Source organism: Cyprinus carpio, chromosome A5, assembly GCF_018340385.1.
Source record: "Cyprinus carpio isolate SPL01 chromosome A5, ASM1834038v1, whole genome shotgun sequence".
Classification (NCBI taxonomy): Eukaryota; Metazoa; Chordata; class Actinopteri; order Cypriniformes; family Cyprinidae; genus Cyprinus; species Cyprinus carpio.
This window is the reverse complement of record NC_056576.1, coordinates 2,914,222-2,929,936: the sequence shown is the minus strand read 5'-3', so window position 1 is coordinate 2,929,936 and position 15,715 is coordinate 2,914,222.

Genomic DNA, 15,715 nt, shown 5'->3' with positions numbered 1-15,715 from the left:
AAAATTTCAAAGAAACCAGTCGAGATGATTTGAGCTTTGTTTAAAGTAAACACATTGTCATGGTAAAGAAACCAGTCAGATGATTTGAGCGAAATGAACACATTTCATTTAAAGAACCCAGTCTGAGATTTTTGGCTTTGGACATGGTGCATTATCCTGCGGGAAAGTACCATAGAAGATGGGTACACTTAGTCATAAAGGGATGGACCTGGTCACAATACTCGGGTAGGCTGTTTTTTTAAACAATATCAGTTTTCTAAGAAAAGTGTCCCGAAAAATCCACCACCCATTATACCCCACCAGCAGCCGAACCGTTGGACAAGGCGGATAGATCCATGCTTTCTGTTCTTCCCAAATTTGACCTCCCATGTGAATGCCCGGGCAGAAACCCAGACTCATCAGACCAGGCAACGTTTTCCAATCTTCTATTGTCCAAATTTTTGGTGAGCCTTTTTAATTGTATTCTCCGTTCCTGTTCTTATGACGGGGGGCCCCCGGTTTTTTCTGCGCTGAGCCCATCTGTTGGTTTCATTTTTTGTGTGTTCAGAGATGCTATTCTGCTCCCGTTATAACGAGTGGTTATTTGAGTTACTGTTTTTTCTATCCTCAAAACCCAGCTGCCCATTCTCCTCTGACCCTGACATCATCAGGCTTTTATCCCAAAACGCCCCGGGATATTTTTTTTTGGGACCATTTTTGTAAACCCAGAGATGGTTGTGCTGAAAATCTCAGTAGATCAGCAGTTTTTGAAATACTCAGACCAGCCCATCTGGCACCAACAACCATTCCACATTCAAAGTCAAAATCCCCTTTCTTCCCCATTCTGATGCTCAGATTAAACTTCAGCAAGTCATCTTGACCACATCTAGAATTACCACATCTAAGTGCATTAAGTTGCTGCCATGTGATTGGCTGATTAGCAATTTGTGTTACCAAGCAATTGAACTGGTTAAAGTGGCCGGTGAGTGTGTGTGTGTGTGTGTGTATGTGTGTGTATAATATACATATAATATAATATACACACAATTAAAACACTAAAAATAAAATACTAAAAAATTTAATAGTGGAAATATAAAAAATTTAAACTCATTAATAAAAGCTATAATAGCATATCAATCGACTAAAAAACACTGATGTCAATTTAAAAAATTCCCCAGAAAAAAAACAATGTTTTTCAACAAAGCGAAAATTCTACCACTCACTGATGATCCCTTTCGTTGACCCGGATGGTTCCCATCTTTGGGGGCCGGGCTGGGATATTTAAATAAGCGGGGAATGACCACAGCTTGGACCTTTAGAAGAGAGAAACAGATCAATGTTTAGTTTTACTGGGGCAACAGAATTACAATTTTTTTGATCTGGAGACAAACTTTCCCTCTCCCGGAAGCCTCTGCAGTCTCCCCTTTATTTTAGTCAGAACCGCAAAAGATTTCCCCAGGGGTGAAACTTTATCCGACCTGATCGATGTCCAGCTGGATGTGAGGCTTGTTTTTCTTCTCAATAACCTGGAAGGACACGCGGGTTTAGTGTTCTTTATTGAACTCAGAGAGACTACAGTTCAGGGTGCGAAGTGCCTTGGGGGTATTTAATGTCCTGCTGCGGAGATGCCCCCGGGGGTCGATCAACCCCGGCATAAAACGGGGTTCTCGGGGGTTTAAGGTCATTGGTTCTTGGCGCTCCGAGAGGCCCACCTAGTTTGAAGGCCTGTGGTGATGCGTTTCCCTGGTTTGATGATCTCAACCGGCCGTTTTGAACCTCCCAAAACTGGGGCAAAAAAAAAAGTATAAGTAAAACTTATTTTTATTGAGAAATTTTTAATGCTGAGATTTCTAGGAACAAAAAAAACACACACCAAAAAAAAACACTAAATACAAAAAAATACAAAACGATATATACATGTTTTAATTTTATATCTTTTTTTTATATATATATATATATATATATATATATATATATATGTGTGTGTGTGGGGTGTGTGTGTGTGTATATACAGTATACATACATACAAACAACACACACACTGTAATGATCCTGTGAACCCTGTATATGAATCCAAACTCTCAAATTCTCACCATGGTAGGTGCCCCAAAGGGCTATTCCCAAACACTTCCCAAAATTTTCCTTTTTGTAACTTTCCCCCTTGGTTGTCTTTAGTAAAAAGGGAAAGACCGCAGGAAAAGGCAGAACAATCGATTTTGATGTTGATCTTTGGGCAAATGGTCACTATTTTTGTAAAAATACTTTTAAACAAAGGTCCGGTCAGGGCATCTAATAACGCTATTTGACATCTGATAGGAAGCCGATAGACGTGTGCAGATGAGCAAACATCTAAAAAATACATCTTTGCAGATGTAAATGCAATCTCCCAGTTGTGGTTTTAATTTGTTATATGTTTATTGATCTTTTGATGCCTATTTGCAACTTTCCCTAAATCAAACAAAAAAACCTGCAAATCAATAAAAAAACATTTCAGACATTTAAAATCGGGTATTTTGAGTGAATTACTTTAAAATATTTATCATTTAATATATTATAATTTAATATATTATATTAATACAAAACTGTTTTGGTCTAACTATAACTGCATATACACCATTTTAACCAGCAGGGTCACCAGCATGTGGGGTTTTTTTTATTTTATTTTTTTTTTATTTTATTTTTTTATTTATGCAAAGTAGTATAGTATATAAAGTATTATAAATGATAGAAAATGAAAATGATATAAAATAAAAACATTAAAAAATAAAGAAAGAAAAAAAAAGGGGGTATGTAATACATTAAATTAAATTTATGCATTTAGCAGGCGCTTTTATCAAGCGACTTACAGTGCATTCAGGCTATCAATTTTACCTATCATGTGTTCCCGGGAATCAAACCCCCAACCTTGCACTTATTAACCTGCACAATGCTCTACGACTTGATATAGGGGAGCTAATGTTGTTAATTATTAAACTAAAAAAAACTAAAAAAAAATTTAGAGAATTGTTTGTGATTTGCATGTAGTTATAGATATAAGAATATTTTGCATCTGTGAATGTGAAATGTTGCAATAAGCAAAAATCAGATTCACTACATAATCTCACACTCAATAAAAACTCAGCATCACGCTCTTTTTAAAATCAGGACACATTAATTAAAATTTTATTACTAATGTAACCCAAAACGTCTTGCCAAAATTCTATTTTCTGTAAATGGACAGTTCGAAAGAGAGATGAACAACAGTTTTCATCACAAAAAAAAGGAAGCAACTGGAGAGAATATCGCACAGAATTTTTTCTCTTCATGTGATGATTTTGCAGGAAAAAAAATTATTTTGTAAGAAATCTCGCTACCTTTTATTAAAAGTATAAGGGAAGCATCCATCCCTTTTTTCCAGCAGATGTTATCTCAAAGCGCCAATTTGAAAACCCAGCCTTCAAAAACCTGAATTCAGGCGATTCCGACCAGGCAAAGTAAAAGCATTCCGCGTGACTGGAAAGAAACTATGGTACATTGCGACTTCATACGGTTCTGTGCAGACTGATCGGCGACTGAATCGAAGCAGTGCATGCGGTTTAGAAATTTTGTCCAACTTAGGGCGCGCCACATCACTGTCACGTAATGGCATCACAGTACCGCAATGGCGCTTCCGAAGAGCAACCCGACTGGCTCCGCTGGCGAACTTTTCAGAGTGACCCGTGAGGAGTGCGGATATGAAAGCCACAGCTGTTCCCGAATGACACAAATTCACCACATGACAACAATGACCTGTGAACCTAGCATCTTCAATTCCAATACTGCTCCACAAATCCTGTGTTTTAGAACAGTAAAGGTTTTTTTTTACTGTAGTCACAATGTTATATTGAGTCATGTTCATTATGTTATATTGTTTTAAACGTTGATTATATAAAAAAATTTTATAGATATTTTATTTAGTACATTTTGTTTTTATTTTATTCTTGAACAGATGGCGCTGTGTAAAGCATATAAAAAGTGTTTCTGTTGTTCATTAAAACATTTGAAACAACTGTGTATTAGACAAATATTGCATGTTATTCACTTTATCTGTGATAGAGTATGCAAACTCCGCGAGAGCAGAAAGTGTCAGGCTTGGCGGTCTCGCTCTCAATTCCGCTGACTACTGTGGCTACTCGCGTCGGTCTGTGCACCTCTGCATGAAGTCATTTTTTGGTTGATCCGGGTTAGTAAATTTAGGGTGCCTACTTGGGGCTTGAGCTTCGGGGTCATATGTAACATCACTAGACCAAACTATGCAAAGTTTTACTACGAAGTAGCTACTGCAAAACCAAAATAATGCCTGCACAAAACAGGGAAATTTGGATAATACTCCCCCATAATCACAATTCAAAAGGCCATTAAATTTCGTGCTCACCTAATAAATACTTACTGCACAAACCAAAACGTGTCTGACTGAAAATAAAAACTTTGTCTGCATGCAAACAACAAATGATTGGCAGCTTGTTTTTCTGAAATATTGACCAATTAACTTATTAATCAACTTAAATTTCTTAACTTATTTAGAATATTTAAGTATAACTCAAGTGTTACGAACGGTGCTAATGAATTACAGGTGATCTTAACTTATTTAGAATATTTAAGTATAACTCAAGGGAAAGCTGATTTTTTAGTCATTGTGTCTAATAAAATATTTTAATCTGGATTTGTTTTTTACAAGAAAATATTCCTATAGACAATCCCAGCAGAGAAGCGTGGGGAAAAGTGTCTCGTTCAAGGTCACAAAGCGATAGAGTCAATATTCACTCAATATTTCTTAAGACTTCATTACAAAATAAAAATATGGCTCTAAAGTTATGCTAGTATTCTTACCTGATCAGGCACCATCCTTCAGATGCATTAGAATTGATAAAATGATCTTCAAGCAAGTCAATAGTAAAGATACGGCTGCGTCCGGGGCTGGACTGCAGGGGACCCACCAGGTTCTGCATGGAGTGAAAGCTCTTGGGCGCCTGAGTTTGAAGGCTGATGGGCCTTACCAAGAGGAGTCGGTGGTCATAGAGACAGAAGTCATTTGAATGGTGACATCAAATGCAAGGTTGTTTTTTTGTTTGTTGTTTGTATAAACTACATTTTGGTATAATATGTGTTAATGTGTTACCTTAGTATTTTTTATATTTTTTCCGGTACCTGTTAAAATTTTGCTTTGTTTAATGATTTTTGGTGCTTTTGTCATTTTGGTATGCATATATATATGCTATATATATATATATATTCTTTTTAAGCTTGAATTTATTTTATTTCAGTTTTGGATTTATTATTTTAGTGCTGCGACTCATTTTAGTTAACTAGTTGCCAAAACCAACATTTAGATTCAGGTGTTGAAATTATAAGATAGAAGTTGTAATCATTGGATAAAATTCATAATTTTGACACAAAATGTCAAAATTATATGATGCAGCTAAATCATAATTAATGAGATAAATTCATAAATATGACATGAAGAGTTAGAGAATATGACATCATCAAAATTATAGTAGTCAAGAACTGTCATAATTATGACTATTTATCTCGTAGATCTTGACTTTAAGTCATTGATAATTATACATTTTATCTCAAAATTATGACTGTCATAATTTTGATGTCATAAGACTTTATCTCATAATTGAATAAATTTGACTTAGTATGTTATCATTTTTATTTTCTATCTCTGATTATGATTTAGTAGCTATCTCATAGTTTCAGCTTTTAATGATATGAATTATGATGTTATATATATAATGGGACTTAGTATATTTTTCATTTTATCCTCCTTAATTTTGACTTAGTATGTCAATTTTAAGTTTGTTGTCTCCAGTGTATTGATTTAACAGATATCTGATATTTTTCAACGATTTAATTACACAGTTATCAGTTTTATCTCATAATTACAAATTTGTATCACGGTGTGATCTTTTACTTCCTGGTGCTGATTTAGTAGCTATCTCATAATTTCGGCTTTTAATGACATAATTATGATGTTTATCTCATAGTGGGACTTGGTATATCATAATTCTGTCATACCTGTGCGTACTTTCGAGTTTTCCAGATGGGCGGGATGTTGGGTGGGTTGTGATTATTGGGTTTGGCTTTGCTCTTGTCGCTGTGCTGCGGCTGCGGTGGAGCTTGATGGCTGCCGTTCTTGTCGTTGTTCAGCCGCGATGTTGTTCCCTTTACAGGTCAGACTCTCTCCGCGCCACTGGTAATCCCTTCCCTCAGCCCCGTTGGCGAGAACACCACGTTGGACTGTGCCTCGCCCGTTGGTGATCTGCTGGCGGTTGGCGTTGTGGTCTTGGCGCTCTGTGGTTCTGGCGTTGGCGTGGTAATCCCCTCGGCGTTGTAGCTGTGCTCGTCGGCGGAGCGCCCTTGGTTTTGGTCGCTGGGGCCAGGGATCGCTCGGCGGCGCTGCGGTCATCGAAGCGTGGCCAGACCAGAAGGCGGTCGCGGCCTGTGGTCGTTGGGGGGTGAAGTGCGAGTCGCCAGCGCTGCGCGTGTGATGGGCCGCTGACTGGAGGCCAGCTCCCTCGGCTGCCAATGCCAGGGTATGGCCAGCTTCACTCCACCGCCCAGCGCCAGCACATGTGCATGAAGGGAAGTGAGCCGGGTCACGCACTGCAACACAACAGACTGCATTGAGTGGCTTTCGCACAATATGGCACTATGCTGCTTTTTCAATTGGGTCATTCCGGTCCAGCTCAATAAAGGTAAGCCGAAAGCAGATTTTGATTTTGTTAATATTTGTTCTTATGGGGAAAGAAATGCATAAATGAAGAAAGACAAAATATTAAATGTCATGGATATATATTTACTCAATAATGTGGCTGTTTTGTAGAGTCAAAATGACAATTTTTCACCTAGATTCAGGGCTGAGAATATGGGGTAGAGTATTTAAGAAAATGGCATAATTATGTTATTAAGTTAATGATATAATAATAATCTATCAACTAGTAATCTTTTGTTGCATTAGCATATGCCAGTGGTGACAGTTGAAATTGGAGAAAAGAAAAGCACTTTCAAGTTTTTCTCAAAGTTTGTCTTATATATCCACAAAAATGATTAAAGTTATCTTAGATCCTTTAAGATTTTGGGAGGCCTTAACAAAACTCTTGCTTTCAGTATCTTCATTTTTTAAGATATATGGTTCAGTTCCACAGATACTGGAATTTACCTACAATTTAGGACGATATCTGTAGAAAATTGTCATTTATTTTACCTCTACAAAATGAAACTAACTGACATTGAGAACCATGATGCTGATGCCCAAAAATATTATAAAATATTGATAAGTGTGAAATGTCCAGCAAGAACATAAGTCAAAAGGGTTTGGCTTCAGAAAAAAATTCTCCACCACTGTAAAAGATGGGAAAACCAGTCAATCTGATTTACTTAATCATGCACTTGGTATGGATTTCACACAAGGCAGAAAGAGATATGTCATGATTTACTCATCCCTCAGAGATTTAGCGCAAACCCTTTCTTTTGTTAAACATAAAATAAATTATTTGAAAACATGGAAGTAGCAAGGCAGTTGTTAGTAGTCATTGGCTTCCACAGTACGAACAGAATACCATGGAAGTCAAGGGGGACTAGAAAGTCCTTACGAACTTGGGACAATCCTGGGATGATAAATGATGACAGATTTTGTATTTTAGGTGAACTATCACTAGAATATACAATCTTTACTGAACCTACCGCAGTTTGAGTGAATCAAACCTTTTTGTCAGCCGAACCATTTTGACCTTAAATATGTGTTAAGTTAAATTTACAATTAGAGCTGAAATATTATTTTTGCATAATATTATTCAAAAGAAATTTGAAGTAATAATAATATGCTGGTGCATGACTTAGAATATAAATTATTAAAATAAAATGTATAGGATATAAATTATACTTAAGAAATATAAACTATTACTTAGAATATTTATAACTTTGACTTTTTATTTCCTTAACTATGAATTAGTAATAGTTATCTCATAAAAAAGATGAAGATTGACATTTTGTCAAGCTGAATCCATTTGAAACTGAGAAATATGTTCTTAGAAATCCTGAGAATTTTTAATATTTTACTAATTTATGTATTGCATATTTACTTTTTTTTATGTAGATTTTAAGTGGCTGTTTAATTTATTTAAAAAACAATGGCTAATCTTTTTTTGAGTATTTTATTTTGTTACACTTTTTCTTTTAAAAATTGCTAAGTTTTGTTTGATGTATACGTTTGTTTATTTTCAAAAGCCAAAGTGACTTTGTTTATTTAAAAATCAAGCATTTTTTCTTGTGTAGTTTGGACAAGAAGCTAAAAGGCCTTTTCCATTATAAAATATTTTGTGCGGTAGTATGGAGTGTAATGGTTTTAAGAATCTAGTTTTCATCAGTTGAAAATATAAAAATAGGTAGGTTTTGCTCTATGAAGCCATTCCACTGAAATGTTTCATTTATTAAAAAAATGCAGTGTAATGAAAAATGAGTTTTATATTTGTTTTAGTAATCATCCTAAAGATGTTACTAAAGATATATTTATTGAATATCCTTGCTATATGTATATTCCCCATTACTAGCTCCATGTACCCATGTATAGTCTAAAATTGGAATAAATGGATGTGTGGCTCAAAATGGTGTATGTGTCCCTAGTATACTTGTTTACTTCCCTCCCTCATATTGCTCAAACCTCCTTCCACAAAATTCCTTAAAAAAAAAACTGCTTGCCCACCTTGTCTTCCACTTGCTACCCTTTCACCACTTTACCATGCTCCCCACTATTTCTCTCCCCCCTTGCTCCACCCTTATTTATACTATTTTATTATTCCACCCCATTATTTACTCACTGTTTCCCTTCCTTTACTACACCCTTTCACTATACCCCTTTACCCCCACCCTCCCCACCATTTACCCACCATTTACCCCCCATTACCCCTCCCACCCTCCCCTACCCCCACCTTTACTGCAAACCACCTCCCTTTACTACCCCTTCTCCCTTTGCCCCTTTTACCCCCCCCTTGTATTTCCCTTGCTTGTCCACTGCTTTACTATACCTCCCTGCTCCATCCACCCCCCCCCCACCCCCCCTTTACCCCAGCCCTTCCCACCCACTTCCACCCCTTTCCCACCCCACCCTCCCCTTCCCATGCCCCTCCCCCTACCATGCCCCTTTCCCTTCCACACTTCCCCTTCCCACCACACCACTGCCCCTCCCACCCTTTATGCCCCTACCGCTGCCCACATACCACCTCACTACCTCCACTACCCTTTGCCTCCTCCCCTGCCCCCACCCCACCCCCCTGCCCCTCCCCCACCTCCCACCCACACCACCACCCACATCCCACACCCATCCCTCCCTTACATTCCCTTGCTTTTATGCCCCTACACCCCTAACACACCCCACACCCCACCCCCACCCCCTGCCCTGCTACTCCTTCCCACCCCCCTTTACCGCCCCCCTTTCCCTTCCCCCCTGCCCCTACCCCTCCCGCCCCCTTAACACTACCCACCATACACCATTTCCCCTTCCCTTCCCTACTACTTATTTACCCCATTATATACCTGCTACTCTCCTCCTGCTTGCCATATTATTCATGTGCTAGCCATTACATGCTGTGAGCCCTTCCATGCCATGTAAATAAAATTAATTGGCCCTCCCCTTCCTTCCCTTCATTTTATTCAAATAATCTTTTGCTTCATTCCATTATTCCCTTTGCTGCTGTGCCCATTCCCAGTCCCATGCCTCTTTCCCCTTTTGAGCCCTGCTCAGTACTCTCCAGTACTACGTCCCACAGGCACTTGGGTTTCATGCTCTGAACAACTACCTTTTAGTATTTATACCTTCCCCACACTTTTTAGGCAGAAAGCATTACATTCCATCAAATATACCAGCTCTGACACTATACCATTCACTCTGGTGGTGACTTGCCTTTCTCCAGGTACCCTTCCCACTATATGCTCTCTGCTTGAATAAATATAATAAAAACTTACTTTTCGCCTCCACTATAATTCCACTACTGCTATCAAAATCCTTCCACTAAAACTCTATATATACTCTATATCAAATCCAAAATCAGCCAAAATATTATAATACATCAACAAAACTTCCTTTATACATGATACATGCTTTACACTTTGCCATCCCCTCTTCAAACTTCCAGTATATCCTACCCTAGTATTTAACATATCTCTATTATTATATTACTTACCGAACCAATAATACAATGCTGTACATCGAAATACACAGAATACCAAAGAATTTACTCCACGCTACTCAAACCTATACCAACACCACTCCGAAAGAACAAAACCTTTACTTCACCATCTTGCCATTACATATAATTATTTATATTAAGTCACTAAATTACAACACAAGTATAAAAAATCCCAAATAAATGTGCCCATCTATACTAAAATTTTTATTACTCTTTTTGGTAATTGCCTGTACACCATTTCACTTTAATTTTTCAGAATTTTTATTTATATTTTATATATTCAATTTATAATTTATACCATATATTTTATTCCCAAAAAACACTTTCGTAGTATGGCTTACTTCATTAATAACTTCATGTATTTTTATATTTTGCCTCTTCAATTAATAATTGCCCCCAACTAAATAAATTTACCAAAAAAGCGGAAACATTCCAAACTTTGGTATTTGCATTAGAATATTTAGAAATTTTAAAAATTTTTCCAGAAATATTAACTGTGGCTAAATGCAAAGCGCATTTTAAATCACTTGCACAATCTCAATTATACTTCATAATTACTATAGAACAAACATTTAATGTTATTCACAGTAACTTCAGAAATTGATTTATTTCTTTGCCAAAATTTAAATACATAATAGCAAAACTATCATTTTAGAATTTGCTTGAGCACAACATCCCTAAATTCCAATAAAATACGAATATCAAATAAATAGTACCTTATCATTCCAAATTTAAAGAAACCACAAATACAGTACCAGACAAGAAAAACAAAACAAAAACAAGAAAACTGAAAGGTTAGCCTCATGCCCAATATTAGCAACACTGTGACATAACAGAAGTAACTAATAAATAAAATTATTTGTTTGGCCCAGTATTTGCTTGGAAACTGGTACCGCTCTTTCACTTCCACAAACTCCAGCTTTTATTAAAGTTACTGTTGGTATTTTACAGATTTCTCTACAAAATACATCAGTAATCCCCACAAAAAGAAAAAAGAAATATACCCTAGAATATATTCAGATTTTCTCGGTAAAAGTAGTAGAAAAATTTCAGTTCTGTTTGCATTCCACACTAATATAGACTAGAAAAGTAAACTCAATCACAGTTTAAGCCGATCTGAATATTGTCCAGGTCTCAGTCCACTTTCTATTCACAATATTATGGAATGCAGCTAAAAGTATATATAATTCTTACTATTTACGTATAAGTGAATAATAAAATTATGCATTAAATATATGTTAGAGGCAGTTGAATACGACACTTGTTTTTTATAATTGGCTTTTAAAACTCCTCACCAAGCCTGAATAAACCAAAGTATTGCCTTCAGTAGTTTATGTATTTAGTCAATAGCAGAAAAAAACCTGCTAGAAATATCGTTCATGTATAAAGTTTCACCACAGAGTAACTTCTGAAGGATCTCATACTGCCTTCAAGAATCATGCTGGAATAATCTTATTTACAGAAAACCATTTATAATTCTCTACAGTAGAATAGAAACCACACAAGATAAAGGCTCTAGTTTATCCGCCGCTCTTCCATTGTGCTGCATTTGTGCAGCAAAATACCTCAGTGTTTGTCTATGAATTACAAAATAGAGAGAGAAATATGGCTTTAACTTTGTTTATTCTGACCAATGCACTTTGCTCATTGGCTTCATCAATGTGTTTTCTCATGAATATAATCCAGCAGGACAGAGAGCCAGCATCAGTGTGTATTTGTGCTCTGCCGCAGCATCAATTAATTGAATATAGAACATGAACTGAATTTGAATTAGAATTAGCAAACAGGATTCAAAATTGCCAATTAAGTAGAATTAAAATGGGAGATGAAATTTAATTGCATTTTGTATGAATATTTATAATGTTTGGGAACATTGGCAGGAGACAGGATCTAATTTAGCAAAAGTCCCAATAGAGTGAAATTTTGATTTTATTTAATCATTTACAATTAGAAGACTTCATTTCCAAGAGATGCTCCAGTTTACCAGTAAAATAGAATATTAAATATTAGAGAGAAAAAAATATCAAATCGATTTAGAAAAAATATGTGCTCTACATATCAGCACCTAAAGTAGTCAAGTGTATTGCATGGTATATTTACTCCAGAAACACTTGTTTCCGCTTTTGTGTGATTGATTTCTTTGGTGTAATTTAATTAAATAATTAAATCCTGTCAATTCTACATTTCTACATTCTACAATTAAGTTAATTAAATAATTAAATCCTGTCAATTCTACATTTCTACATTCTACAATTAAGTTCTTGTAGCATTCCATTTAATCATTTTTGCAAGAGTGTTACTTTTGAATGTTCATAGGAATGTTATAAAACAAAGCGTAACTTATTACTTGTTAGCACAAAGATATCCAGAGCCAAACGTTTCTAGTAAATGATGTATGAATAATGTTTCTGCGCTAATGTTTGGAGAACATTGTAGGAGTAATAACTTTGAACTAGCGTTCTATTAATTGCTGTTCATAACTTCTGAGATCCTGTATGCTGTGATCAATTCAATTCAAATTCACTCAGCAAGACGGAAGAGCCGATTCTTAAATTCTGTAGCCGCTTGCTCCTGGTCGCACAGTGATCTCCACAGCAGCTCGTTATTATCTGCTCCTATTGCTCTCGTTGTTCTGCATTGAAATAAAGAGCGCAACTCTGTCCTGTTGCCTCCTGCCTCGCAGCTCACCAATCAAAGGCTCCGTGTGCTGTCGCTGTGCGCTCCGTAGTCACGGGGGCCTGATGGGTTCAGAGACGACCTTGAGGGGCCAAAAGTGCCGCGTAGTAAGGAGAAGAGCAGGCCCACGATCTCGATGTAAAGCTTTCTCCTGCAGACCTGAAGCGCGGTAGTCTTCAGCTGCAGGTTGTGTTCAATCACACTCGCCTGGAGCCTTTTACCACTAGCCATCGCAAGCGTGAAGCGTGCAAAACACAGGTTAGTCAAAGCGCAATACTTCAGGCTCATCAGGCCAAAGTGATGCTTTTCTCTATCCGCTGCTTTGTTATTGTAATTCCAGAGGAATACAGATGTTATACTAGTTTCCACATTTCTGTTTCTTCCGGCTTATTTGATCAAACCTTCTCGTGAAGTAAAGGCGTTTTACATAATTACTAAATGTGAAACGATGAGTTCGTATGATAATAATTTTAATACCGTTATCTTTTTGATAATGCAGGGTTTTAGTGAGGGTTCATGAATTCATGCGAAAATATATCCCATAAAATGTCAAATTAAAATAGAAGAAATAATTTAAGAATGAAACAATCAAAATTAGCAGCTTACAAAAAAGGTTAAACAATTAATTTGTTTAGCTGCATGTCATGTGACCAATAACATCAGAGAACCGTGAACATATATGAATACGTTGTTAAATTGTGTGAAATATGCTTCCACAGCTGAAATACTCAGGCGAATTTTAGTAATAATTTAGCAAATGGAGGCTGAGCAACAAAAGTTTAAAAATAAAAATACCACAGGTTAATATAATTCCCACAGCACATTTCAAGAAACATTTACTAATTTATTACAAGTTTTCTGACATTTGTTTAAATATACAAATTTTGCATTATACAGTGTTATGCACTAATTTATAAATTAGATGAAGCAGTTTCTAAAGTTCTTGTTTGATTTTGCTGACATAATGCAAAGTTTCTCCAGAGGGAAAAAGCATTTAGCAGTTTTATCCTCCATAAATCAGAAAATACTGTCAACAGACAGAAAGTAATATTTTGCTTTAAGAATACAGAATAAAACTGTAAATGTTGGTGTTAAGTAAGAGCTGCTGGGGAAGTGGAGAAACAAATGGGCTGTAATATCGCAGAGTTTAAATCTACTAGTCACAGATAGTTAAATTCTGACCAAAATAAACCCTTCCGTTTGTATTTTGGATGTTGCTACTTTGCACCTATTATCTGAATGAAGACATATTAAAGTAAAATAGACCTCAGTGCATGAAAAAAAAACAGGTTTTGCCTGTAAGTACCTTACCTTAATGCAGCTGAGTTATGAAACAAGAGCAGAGAAAAAAAACTGCTTCAATCATCCCACCGGAAATAATTTTTAACAAGGATAATTTCTGTAAGACTGGATTTAGGAACGCACAACAGTGCAGTGAGTTTGAGTACCTGTAGAGGCGTGCTGAAATGGCGTGACCAGCTGAGTAGTGACAGCTGCTGTGAGGAAATCCAGCAGGAAAGAGGAACTGGAAAACAGAATGGCGCTGTAGCGAGGCAGCTAGAAATTCTAGCAGCCATCCCCCATCCGTGCAGCCGCAACGGACCTCCAGCCAGACAAAACCTACATTATACACAGTTAGGATGCATTTATAGCCTTCATATTTTACAATACAAGGAGCTCAAGTCAAAGGGGAGTTAGTATAGCTTGTCACATTTATTTATGTTTGTGCTGTCATTTTGGCCAGGTCTCTCTCGAACTTGAGATTTTAATCTTAAAAAGACCCAACGGTAAAATAAAGCTTAAAGGAATAGTTCGAACAAAATGTTGAAAAGCCTCCCCTCAGGTCATCAGCGAGTTTAGAATGAGTTTGTTTCTTCATCAGGTTTGTAGAAATGCAACATTGCATCAGTGTCTCAGCAATGGATGCTCTACAGTGAATAGGTGCCGTCAGAATGAGAGTCCAAACAGTTGATAAAAAGCATCCCACAATAATCCACAGAAGTAATCCACAGCACTCCAGTCCGTCCAGTTACTTATCTGGAGAAGACAAAAGATGAAACAAAATCCAGCATTAAGACGTTTTTAACTCAAATATGAATCCATAATCCCATATACTAACGCTATGCAGTGAAAAAGTGCATCTGCTGTTGTCTCTCACATCAAAATCACACACATATTTGTTTAGAGCTGTTTTAAACGCTGGCAGTCTGTGCAGATTTCTCTCTCCCGATTCGGAACCAGAACACTTTTTTCACTGGAGGAAGTGTTATTATATTCCCAAGTATTTTAGTTAAAAAAATCATCTTAATGCTGGATGTGTTTCATCTTTTGTCTTCTCCAGATGTTCACTGATGGACTGGAGTGCTGTGGATTAATGCAGATTATTGTGATGTTTTTATCAGCTGTTTGGACTTCACTGATCGCACCCATCTCACTGCAGAGCATCCATTGATGAGATACTGATGCAGTGCTACATTTCTACAAACCTGATGGGGACACACACTCATCCTGGGATCTGGGATGGTCTATGGGTGTCTGCACAAACAGAAAGCATAGGATCACACCTGTGTCTGTGAGATTCACAATCTGGCGTGCAGAGTGAAGGCCACGCCGTAGATGAGATTGCTGCTTGAATCGGGCAGTTCTGGACCTGGATCCAGTTGGGATCCAGCGATGATACTGCAGCGACGAGGCGTGGAAGCACTGTACGCGGCTGGGGTCAAGCATGGGTCATGCTGACCTGGGGTTCCTGGTCATGATGAGCACATGAAAGAGTCACAGATTAGTGCATCTTCTGTAGAGATCTATTCAAAGGAAAATGTGCAGCTCACCTTATTCACCAGACTTCAAAT